General features: G+C 47.0%; 1 long non-coding RNA gene across 1 annotated transcript; it reads right to left on the reverse strand.

The window, feature by feature from the left end:
- Nucleotides 1-5,375: 5,375 nt before the first annotated feature.
- On the reverse strand, nucleotides 5,376-5,823 carry LOC142931209 (uncharacterized). The gene is made up of 2 exons (XR_012947215.1): nucleotides 5,724-5,823; nucleotides 5,376-5,518 (listed from the first exon to the last, which is right to left on the reverse strand). It is a non-coding gene; the product is annotated as an uncharacterized LOC142931209 (long non-coding RNA).
- Nucleotides 5,824-10,761: the final 4,938 nt, after the last annotated feature.

Below are 10,761 nucleotides of genomic sequence, written 5' to 3' on the forward strand. Positions count from 1 at the left end.
ACGTGACATAAACACGCTAATACATGCTCCGTAAATGTTACTGCGAGAATAATTGTATTACCGAGCGTTAATACGAACCTACAGTGAGGGAAAAAAGTATTTGATCCCCTGCTGATTTTGTACGTTTGCCCACTGACAAAGAAATGATCAGTCTATAATATTAATGGTAGGTTTATTTGAACAGTGAGAGACAGAATAACAACAACAAAATCCAGAAAAACACGTCAAAAATGTTATAAATTGATTTGCATTTTAATGAGGGAAATTAGTATTTGACCCCTCTGCAAAACATGACATAGTACTTGGTGGCAAACCCCTTGTTGGCAATCACAGAGGTCAGACGTTTCTTGTAGTTGGCCACCAGGAGGGATTTTGTCCCACTCCTCCTTGCAGATCTTCTCCAAGTCATTACGGTTTCGAGGCTGACGTTTGGCAACTCGAACCTTCAGCTCCCTCCACAGATTTTCTATGGGATTAAGGTCTGGAGACTGGCTAGGCCACTCCAGGACCTTAATGTGCTTCTTCTTGAGTCACTCCTTTGTTGCCTTGGCCGTGTGTTTTGGGTCATTGTCATGCTGGAATACCTATCCACGACCCATTTTCAATGCCCTGGCTGAGGGAAGGAGGTTCTCACCCAAGATTTGACGGTACATGGCCCCGTCTATCGTCCCTTTGATGCGGTGAAGTTGTCCTGTCCCTTTAGCAGAAAAACACCCCCAAAGCATGATGTTTCCACCTCCATGTTTGAACGTGGGGATGGTGTACTTGGGGTCATAGGAAGCATTCCTCCTCCCCCAAACACGACGAGTTAAGTTGATGCCAAAGAGCTCCATTTTGGTCTCATCTGACCACAACACTTTCACCCAATTGTCCCTTGAGCAGGGGGACCTTGCGGGCGCTGCAGGATTTCAGTCCTTCACGGCGTAGTGTGTTACCAATTGTTTTCTTGGTGACTATGGTCCCAGCTGCCTTGAGATCATTGACAAGATCCTCACGTGTAGTTCTGGGCTGATTCCTCACCGTTCTCATGATCATTGCAACTCCACGAGGTAAGAGCTTGCATGGAGCCCCAGGCCGAGGGAGATTGACGGATCTTTTGTGTTTCTTCCATTTGCGAATAATCGCACCAACTGTTGTCACCTTCTCACCAAGCTGCTTGGCAATGGTCTTGTAGCCCATTCCAGCCTTGTGTAGGTCTACACTCTTGTCCCTGACATCCTAGGAGAGCTCTTTGGTCTTGGCCATGGTGGAGAGTTTGGAATCTGATTGATTGTTTCTGTGGAGAGGTGTCTTTTATACAGGTAACAAGCTGAGATTAGGAGCACTCCCTTTAAGAGTGTGCTCCTAATCTCAGCTCATTACCTGTATAAAAGACACCTGGGAGCCAGAAATCTTTCTGATTGAGAGGGGTACAAATAGTTATTTCCCTCATTAAAATGCAAATCAATTTATAACATTTTTGACATGCGTTTTTCTGGATTTTCTTGTTGTTATTCTGTCTCTCACTGTTCAAATAAACCTACCATTAAAATTAAAGACAGATAATTTCTTTGTCAGTGGGCAAACATACAATAATAGCAGGGGATCAAATACTTTTTTCCCTCACTATAGACAACGAGCGAGTTACTCTGGCATGCTTGCATCACACTGGCATAACCTCATACGACTAATTGTATGATCCCGATTGATAATCCGACCATCGTCAGCGAGGCGGGGCCTGATTATCATAACGGCTTGCATTAGCATAATCGCACCACTCGCATAAATTAATACAATTATATCTCGAATTAGCATAATTTATGCACATAATTACATCAATCAACATGAATTCAGATAATTACGCAAACTTCAAATTTCATTTAATTTTTATTATTTTCATCAAAATTTTCATACCCGACATATACAACACAGTGCAAAATGAGATCAGGCAGCTTCTTTGGTCCTTCGGTAAAGTCACATAGAATGAGAATAACATAATACATTTATAAAATAAAATAACACAATATTCTCACGACGTTTCGGCCACAACACAAGCGGCCTTCATCAGGTGAAGGGACGAGACTGTCTGGAGGACAGCGCTGGAGTGAAAAAGCCACGCTCAGATCGCGACCTTTAAGCTGTGTGAGAAGAAAACAAAGCGCCTAGACAAAGGAATTAGCATAGAATTTAGCATTGAAATGGTTGAGTGATTAGCTTGTGACTGGTCACAGAAATGGCTATGTTAAAGCCTACACATCCGCAGAGGCATCCCTTGACAAAGGAATTAGCATAGAATTTAGCATTGAAATAGCCGAGTGATCAGCTTGTAACTGGTCACAGAAATAGCTATGTTAAAGTCAGAGCATACACATTCACCGAGGCACCTAGTACAAATCAAACAGGAGAATTTAGCATTGAAATAACTAGGCGAATTTAGCATTGAAAAAACTGAGTGATTAGCTTGTGACTGGTCACAGAAATGGCTATGTTGAAGTCAAGGCCTACACATCTGAGCTATTCACAGTAACTGGGTATACACTACAATATATAATGAATACTATATAGTGAACCAATAAAAAACTAAAATATAAATTACCTCAATGTTATCAATCTGCCGTCCTCCACACCTGCGATTAGCGTTAGTTTTGTTCTTAAAAAGTTACCAAAACTGTCAGCTCACCCATCACCTAACGCTGCGCTATTACTGCGTGTGCCCGCCAGACGTGACCCATCAGTGGCTCTTCACAAATGTTTTTCAGAGGGGGGCACTTTCGCCGATAAGACATCATCAGTGTGAGTGCCGCCACACATTTGAAGCCATTGGGGGTTTGACAGCAGCACGATGATGGTGGGGGGTGTTGTCACCATTTGTGCTTTGTTGCACAGGTCGCTGGCTACCAGCTTTGCATAAGTCGCTCACTACACGGGCCCCAAGGTTGTGTGCGTGACGGCCAGGCCATGTTCGTGACAGCTGCGCTTCGGTTCATCGTGGATGTTGTTTTGTGCGCTTACGCAGCGGCATTGCCCAGGACCCGGGAGCTATGATGATGACACGTGCCGGGATTTCTGTCGGAGCAGATCTAGTGGTGGGACGGCGTCTTTCTCCTCTCCCACACACCAAGGTGAGGAGAGAAAAGAAAATAAATATTCGCGATCAAACAACGACTTTGTAAAAACACCTGCAACGAGTAACACTTGTGCAGTTAAAACTACAACCACGCCGGGTGAAGTAAGGCGGTGGAAAACGTTCAGTTTGTGTTGAGTTGTGTTGTTGAGCTGTGCTTTGTGTTGCTTTCGGTAGTTGTAGTCGCGCAGTCCTTGGTGGTGGTGGTTGTTGTTGTTTGTTGTGGTTGTGGCTGTAATGGTTGTGCAGGAATGCCTCGATATGCGAACATTCGAAATGCGAAGTTTCAGTGTAACGAACTTTGCATTAATTACCGTTATTTTAATGGAAAAGGTAAATAATAAATAAAAACTTTCATCAATAAATATTGAATTCATCGGTCTCTGGTGCAATATAAATGAATAAAATTACGTTTCTTAGCTAAGTTTATTTTTTATCAATGTCGGTTTTAATTTTTATACCGTACAATATTTAATGTTATTTTCAATATACATTGTCCTTTGTTTTCAATACGAATGGTTAGTTCTAAAATGTTTATTCGCGTAGTTTTAAATAGTAAGGTACGAAGGCTGGGAGCGCATCCTCATCCTACTGTGATACGTTATTCAATATATGAAGTTTCAATATACGAACGAATCTCCAGGAACGCATTTACTTCATATATCGAGTTATTACTGTCGTTGTTGTGTTTGTGGATTTTGTTGTAATTGATTTATGTATGTACAGTATGTTGAACTTCTTTCGCACCGTACGTAGCCGACCATACTTATCGGAGGTGCGGGGGAAGACAAGCTATGCACAAAAAGCAGTTCTACGCAAATGCGTTTTCATTGTAGATGATGTCAAAGTGCACAGCTCCAGTGGTTTCCTAATATCGGAAAGGAAGAGCGTTCCAGACGGCCGTAGATGCTCATCTGAAAGCGCGCGATGCAGTGACCGTCTTTGTTCGATGGTTTGCCAAAAGCCACCGCTGCGTGGATGTCGGAAGTTCGCGCGATGGTTGTTGAGGTAGTTGTGGTTAATGCCGTGAGGGTTGATGTCATGTTAGTTGCAATATAGGTTGTGGTTGTTGCTGTCGTTTTAATAAATGGTCCTTGTCATGTTTGTAGCTGTGGTAGTAGTCATGGCTGTGCTTGATGTTGTTGCGATAGTAGTCATGTCAGTTGTTTTAGTTGTAGGCCTCGTAGAAGTCATAGTAGTTGCTACAAGTCGTGATTGCGTCTTCTGGTCCAACACCATGTGAGACGAGGCTCTAAAGAAAGCTGTCTCGGGTGTGGACCAATCAATTTCAAGGACAGTGCATACATTATCAGAGTTGTTGTTTTTTGTTTGCGTTCCGACCGCAAGTATTGTGGTCAATGTAAACATGACTCCTTGTAAAAAAAGGTGTCAGTTTTGTTGCCAGATAAAAAAACAATTATCACTATACGTGGCCTCAAAGTACGCCTTTCATAGTGCAGGCACTGTGGTGACATCACCACCACTTAGTGGTGAGCAGCGGCTGCTGTTGTTGAGGAATAACTTAATGGCGACCGGTGGGCTGGGGTGGAGCCACAGGGGGGGCTGGGGGGGGGGCGGAGCCACAGGGGAGCTGGGGGGGGCTGAGCCCCCCCTGAAATTTTGAGAAAGTCGGTAATCGGGATAACCGGATATCCGGCTGCTGCAAAATGCTGGCTGCCACCTTGTGCTGCCCTGCAGGCTGCTTGAGCGGCAGCCTTTCGAACTTATCAAACTTATTAGCCACATCAGCGACTCCGACCTATTAATAAACTCCGCGTTCAAATCCAATAATATTTGTTTTATACATTTGTGGCGCCCATTGGAAAACATACACTAGATATCTCAGAATATTGAAGTCAGCCCCTCCAAAGTCAAAATCCTGGCTCCACCCCTGCCGGTGGCACAGTGGTTAGCGCACTCTCCTGTGAACCTGGTAAACGGAGTTCAATGCCCACTTAATACAAATAACAGTGGTGCATATTTTAACGGGTCTTGGGCCTTCACGAGGCAGACTCAGCCTTAAAATGAGGTACAGGACATTGTACTGATGTCATAAATTCTTATAAAATGGTTACAATCTGTATTATCACTTTTACCAATACCCCAATGAAGCCCTCATACTTAAGAAATAAGGGTGTTGGAAACTGATTCTTTAAGTGAGCGCTAAGCGAGCGGTCTGTACTGAGTACACCGCTATCTGGAGAGATCCACAATTTAATTCAGTCACCAAACAAGAATGCTTAAAAAAAATGTCACAACTACAGCCAAAATGTATAATATAATATGTATTTACAATACAGAAAATCACGGTTTTGATACAAAAATAAATGTTGTGGTCAGGGTCCATTTGGTGGGTCGCTGGTTCTGGATGACGCCTGATCACCGAAACGCCTCCCCCGGAATCTTCCCTGCTTCCTGACGACGGGAACGACGATTGGCGACCGTGCAGGAGCCGCAGCCAAAACCGGAGCAGCGATTGCGATGAGGGAATGAGGAGAGGAGGGAACAGAGTGGAGAGGGAGACAAGCGGCATCATTAGCGACGGTCGCCAAAACGTGAACACGCCGGAGCAGTTGCGATTACGTGTGTCGGTAAGGATTGTGGGCGGCACGGTACTCACGTAGAGGTGGATGAAGTTGTCGGCCGCTTTGGAGAAATTCCAATTGTTCCGCTCCAGGCATCTGTGGAGGCGAGCGCGGACAGGAGGCAAAGAGAACGTCAGTGCCTTTTTTCCACAGTCCAGCTTGCAAATCTAGTGCCTGGGCTGTGGACCAGATTCCTATGGCCAACTGAAACGGGTTCATGCCAGCTCCCGGTGAGAATCGATTGTGCAGCCCCATTACACAGTGCCATTTGGCTCGCTTCCCGATGGGAGCCGCACGCTTGGAATTGCGCCGTCGCGAGATCACGGGGTCAACGCAGCAGAGACGCACCGTCAAGTCGCCCAATGTGTTTGTACAAAATTTGTCGAAACGTACAAAAAATTATTGTTTAAACTCGGGACTGGAGTAAGCCACCTCAAGCATACATTGTCTCCTTAATAATCTTTACAAAATGACTGACGCTTTCCTCTGTCTGTGGACAAAAGGGGTAGGGGGGAGTGAAGGGGCAAGAAGGACATAACAGTCCGAGTCCAAAGACCCTGGTGCCCCTATAAGGGTTTGGCAGAATAAATGGCTCCTGCTGGGCTGTGTCTGATTACTCTTGCAATGAAGCATGACATCATGCGTGTGTGCACGTGTGTGTGGCTGTAAGACAGTTCCCACGTGCTCTCGCCCACCTTTGCGACCACTCCGGTGTCATGTGGGATGTTTCAGCGAATGAATTGACTGTCTCCTGCTGGGACGAGGTGAGCGCAGTAAGCGGGCAGCTGCTGGACGTCGCTGATGTTGTTGAGGCGAATGCAGGGGGCACCTCACTTGCAAGAGCTTCGCGGATGAACATCCGCTCACTCGCGACAGATGGCCTGCCGGGTGTCAACACAAGCAGGTCAATAAAAATAATAACACATTACTTAGTTAAACAGCAAGCTAATGGAGCACCTGAAGGAAACACACATGGGCAAGGGGTCAACACTCTATCCCATACAGAAGACAAGATGGAGATTAGTCCACACTTGCTGTACTGCCTTCTGGAAAATCAAGAGTATGCAACTTCGTTAAGGAAGAAGCAAAGGAATGGGAGAGGGAGCAGAGGAAAGGAAAGCGCGTATTGTCTGTGTGCGAAAACATGGTGTGTGTTTGTGGCTGTGTGTATATGATGTGTCATGTAGCCCGTATGCCCAGCCACCGCATGCCTAAACAGCTTTTGTTCGGCTGGATAAAGGGGGCTAAACGGGCGCGGAATGGGCTAGAGAAGAGATGGAGTGATGTGGTACAAGAGGATGTGGTCCTGAGTGGACTTGCCGATGACTGGTACCCGCCGTGTTAAAATCGGCCTCTGTGGAGGAGGCTCGTTAAGAATGCTACTGGGTAGTTGGAGGCAGTCGCCCTCCAACAACAATGGGGCAGAGGAGTGACGCTCAAAACAACGAGCGGAGCGCTGGGTGGCCAAAGCACAGCAAGTTGTCATAGTAGGGGGCACAGGTGGTGCATTGACCAGCCATCTCAGTCGACCCGTAGCACCTGGGTCTGCCCCGTGACCTGCCAGCGGGCGTTCCACACTTCAAGTGGCCTCAATGTGCACATAGGCTGGCACAAGCGCCGTGGTGACATCACTGCCACTTAGTGGCGAACGGCAGTTGTTATGATGTGTTGGGTCATGGTGCAAGTGACTCACCTGCCGTCCATGGTTGGCACCAATTGCACCACCCGCCAAAACATCTTCACAGACTCTTGGCAATTCTTGACTGAGGATCGACACACACGACAAAGGTGCACGGGCGTCAAGAGAGAGCCACGCCATTAACATAAACCGCATGGCAGGATCAATTAGAATGGTGAGGTGGTGCTTATGGCATGCAGTGCAGAATGCACCTGGTGTAGTTAAATGCAATGTCAGTGATGCTGTTGATGATGCTACTGCTGATGACGAAGCTGATGGTGAATGTGACTATGCAAATACTCACTCTCTTTGAAGAAGCCATGGACGGTGAAGTTGACCTGGGTATCCTGTAAAGTGAGAGTCACAAGTAAACACGACCGCCCATCATTTTTAAGCAACCCAAGAGGTGGAGACTGCAGGGTTGGAGTCTCGGCCAGGGTTAGTGCTGTGGCTAGAGTAAGTGTGAGTCTTGGCTTGTGTTAGTGTCAAGGTTTGAGAGAGAGAGATGTTGCTAGGGATTATAATGGGATCGAGTGTCAAGTCTAAGGATAATGTATATTTAAGGCCAAGAAGATGGCTTTAATCTCTCTTAAGAGTTACGTTTCACGTAATAATTCATGTTTAATCTTGGAAAGGTGGACATATTTACATAGATATAAGGGTATCAAAGAATAAGTCAAAATAATTATAGTAAAAATTCTAAGCATAAATTGAGGGCTTGTGCACAGGAAAGGTTTGTAACTCAGGCCGCATAAGCTCAGCAATTTGTGTTTAAGCAGAGCCAGCGGCTATGTCAATGAGGGCGCTTTGGTGCAAGGCCACGGCTCACCGTGCCACGGCTGACGGTGGTGGTGAAGGAGGACATATCGTGATGCTTGTGCGTCAGCTCTTTGATGAAGTCCTCCGCCGTCAGCCGCTCGCACTTGAGCTGTGCTGTGGGATGAGGGGGCAGGAGGGCAACAAAACTGTGGTGATACGAGTGGCGACAGATATGCGCATGTTAAACTTATTTTGCACTGTACGTAGTCAACTGTTGCATTGGAGGTGCGGAGCAAGGAGAAAAAAACTGCATGGCGCACGGTGACAGAATGACATGAGCGGTGACACAGTGACGCGCGGATCTGCAAACATCGCTCGTGACCAACACTCACGTGAATCTTCTGGGGTCGGCTTGTCTGAACCCTCCTCTCCCAGGCTGCTCCTGGAGGTAGAAACGAGATCCGGATTGTTAGGAAACGGAGTGGCTACACTCACATCCACAAGTGTGCTTTAATTTCCGTGTTTTCGCAAAGCATTTCTTTCTTCTCGTATCGTTGCGGATACTGATGATTTAATTCCATTGTTTTATATTTTTATTATTTTATTGTTTCCCTTCTACGTGATTTTACCGAAAGAACCAAGAATATGAATCCCTGCAGTCACGAAAGCTTTAAATAAAAATTCACTGTAACATGGTCTCTCGAGAGTGGTCTGTGGCAAATACCAATTCATCCTTTCATGTGACAGCCTTGCTGGCCAGTTTGTGAGTGTGTGTGTTTGTCAGCTCACTCTGAGGGGGTGTAGATGGTGATGAGGGCATCCTTTTGATACTTCTTGAGCAGACCCTCGCGGTCTGCGGTATCATAAAGACCGTAGTACCTGCCAATGCACACGCAACGCACTTTAATCACCGAGTGCGTAGCCAACCATCGATTCATAATGTCAACTCAATTATTTTGTTCACGATGCAAGTATACAGTCGTGCTTGTGATGATAAAAGAGTCGCAATTAATTGTTGCATAAATAATTGGATGATGCAGTGGTGTAACAGTTATTACGCTGGACTTGCAAATCAGAGGTTGCCAGTGTAATGTTCTGTAAGCGAACGTTGAAGCAAAGGTGCAAAGTGATTGAATCCCCCCACCTCTGTCCAGCCAGCTGTCCACCACAGTTAGTTCAATTGGCAGTGTTGGGGTCAAGTGTGGGTACTCCCCACCCTTCCAAGATGTCCGGCCATTGTAGAAGACTAGGCCAAATACACGATAGAGTGTTCTCTACAGCTCTCCCTTTAGTGGAGTAGAATGCGCAAGGAATTACAGGGCTGCACTTTGATATACAATGATAAATTCATGATAGAATTAAGATAATGGGACTTATCTGTAGAAGGAAGGCAATACATCCGGAAAACGGTAATAACGAGAGACACGTGGCTTAAACAAAATATGCAGCGTAAAGAAACCATTCTAACTGATAAGAAAAGTAAGTGGGTTTGAGCAGAACACACTGGCAGAAGGAATAATGGCCATTAGTCTAGACTAAGTACTGGGTGATCCAGGAGTTGGAGCGTATAAATGAGCTTGTCTATCGATTGTAGGTAGGTTATTCCATTGCAGGGCAGTTGTATAGTGATGGCTTGGGGAAGCATTTACCTAGCAGTGCATTGAGCATTCCTGATGATGAAATATTACATAAAAGCAAAGGCTGGGATACCCTCGTGTCTGAGTGAGTGCAGGGAATTGGAAGGCTCCTTACTCCTTGAGGAAGTTCGCGATGAGGCCTTGAATGTCGGCTGAGGTGGGCGGCAGAGCGATGGGAGGCTGAGCTGTGGGTGGCAGAGGTGTGGGTGGCAGAGATGTGGGTGGCAGAGGTGTGGGTGGCAGAGGTGTGGGTGGCAGAGCGGTGGGAGGCTGAGGTGTGGTTGGCAGAGGTGTGGTTGGCAGAGGTGTGGGTGGCAGAGTTGTGGGTGGCAGAGGTGTGGGTGGCAGAGGTGTGGGTGGCAGAGGTGTGGGTGGCAGAGGTGTGGGTGGCAGAGGTGTGGGTGGCAGAGCGGTGGGAGGTTGAGGTGTGGTTGGCAGAGGTGTGGTTGGCAGAGGTGTGGGTGGCAGAGGTGTGGGTGGCAGAGGTGTGGGTGGCAGAGGTGTGGGTGGCAGAGGTGTGGGTGGCAGAGGTGTGGGTGGCAGAGGTGTGGGTGGCAGAGCGGTGGGAGGTTGAGGTGTGGTTGGCAGAGGTGTGGGTGGCAGAGGTGTGGGTGGCAGAGGTGTGGGTGGCAGAGGTGTGGGTGGCTGAGGTGTGGTTGGCAGAGGTGTGGGTGGCAGAGCTGTGCGTGGCAGAGCCATGGAAGCCCGATCTTCGCGAGGCTGAGCCTTGCGAGGTCGAGCCGTGGCTGGGAGAGCTGTGGGTCGCTCAGCTGCGGGAAGCACAGTCGGAGGCTGAGCAGAGGGTGCCATGACTTTGGGCACCATCATGGACATGGATGCGGGTGGCTGTGGCAGATCAGCTTCTTCCTGTTGGTAACAAACAATGATGGTAATGAAGGTAATTACGATGATGTGAGTGGTGGTGATGAAGTTGATGTCAATGGTGAGTATGATGGTGTTGAGAGTAATGATAGATGTGATAACTTCTGATGTGCTAAC

Source organism: Petromyzon marinus, chromosome 51, assembly GCF_048934315.1.
Source record: "Petromyzon marinus isolate PM22_M1 ecotype Great Lakes invasive population chromosome 51, UKy_Petmar_22M1.pri1.0, whole genome shotgun sequence".
Taxonomy (NCBI): Eukaryota; Metazoa; Chordata; class Hyperoartia; order Petromyzontiformes; family Petromyzontidae; genus Petromyzon; species Petromyzon marinus.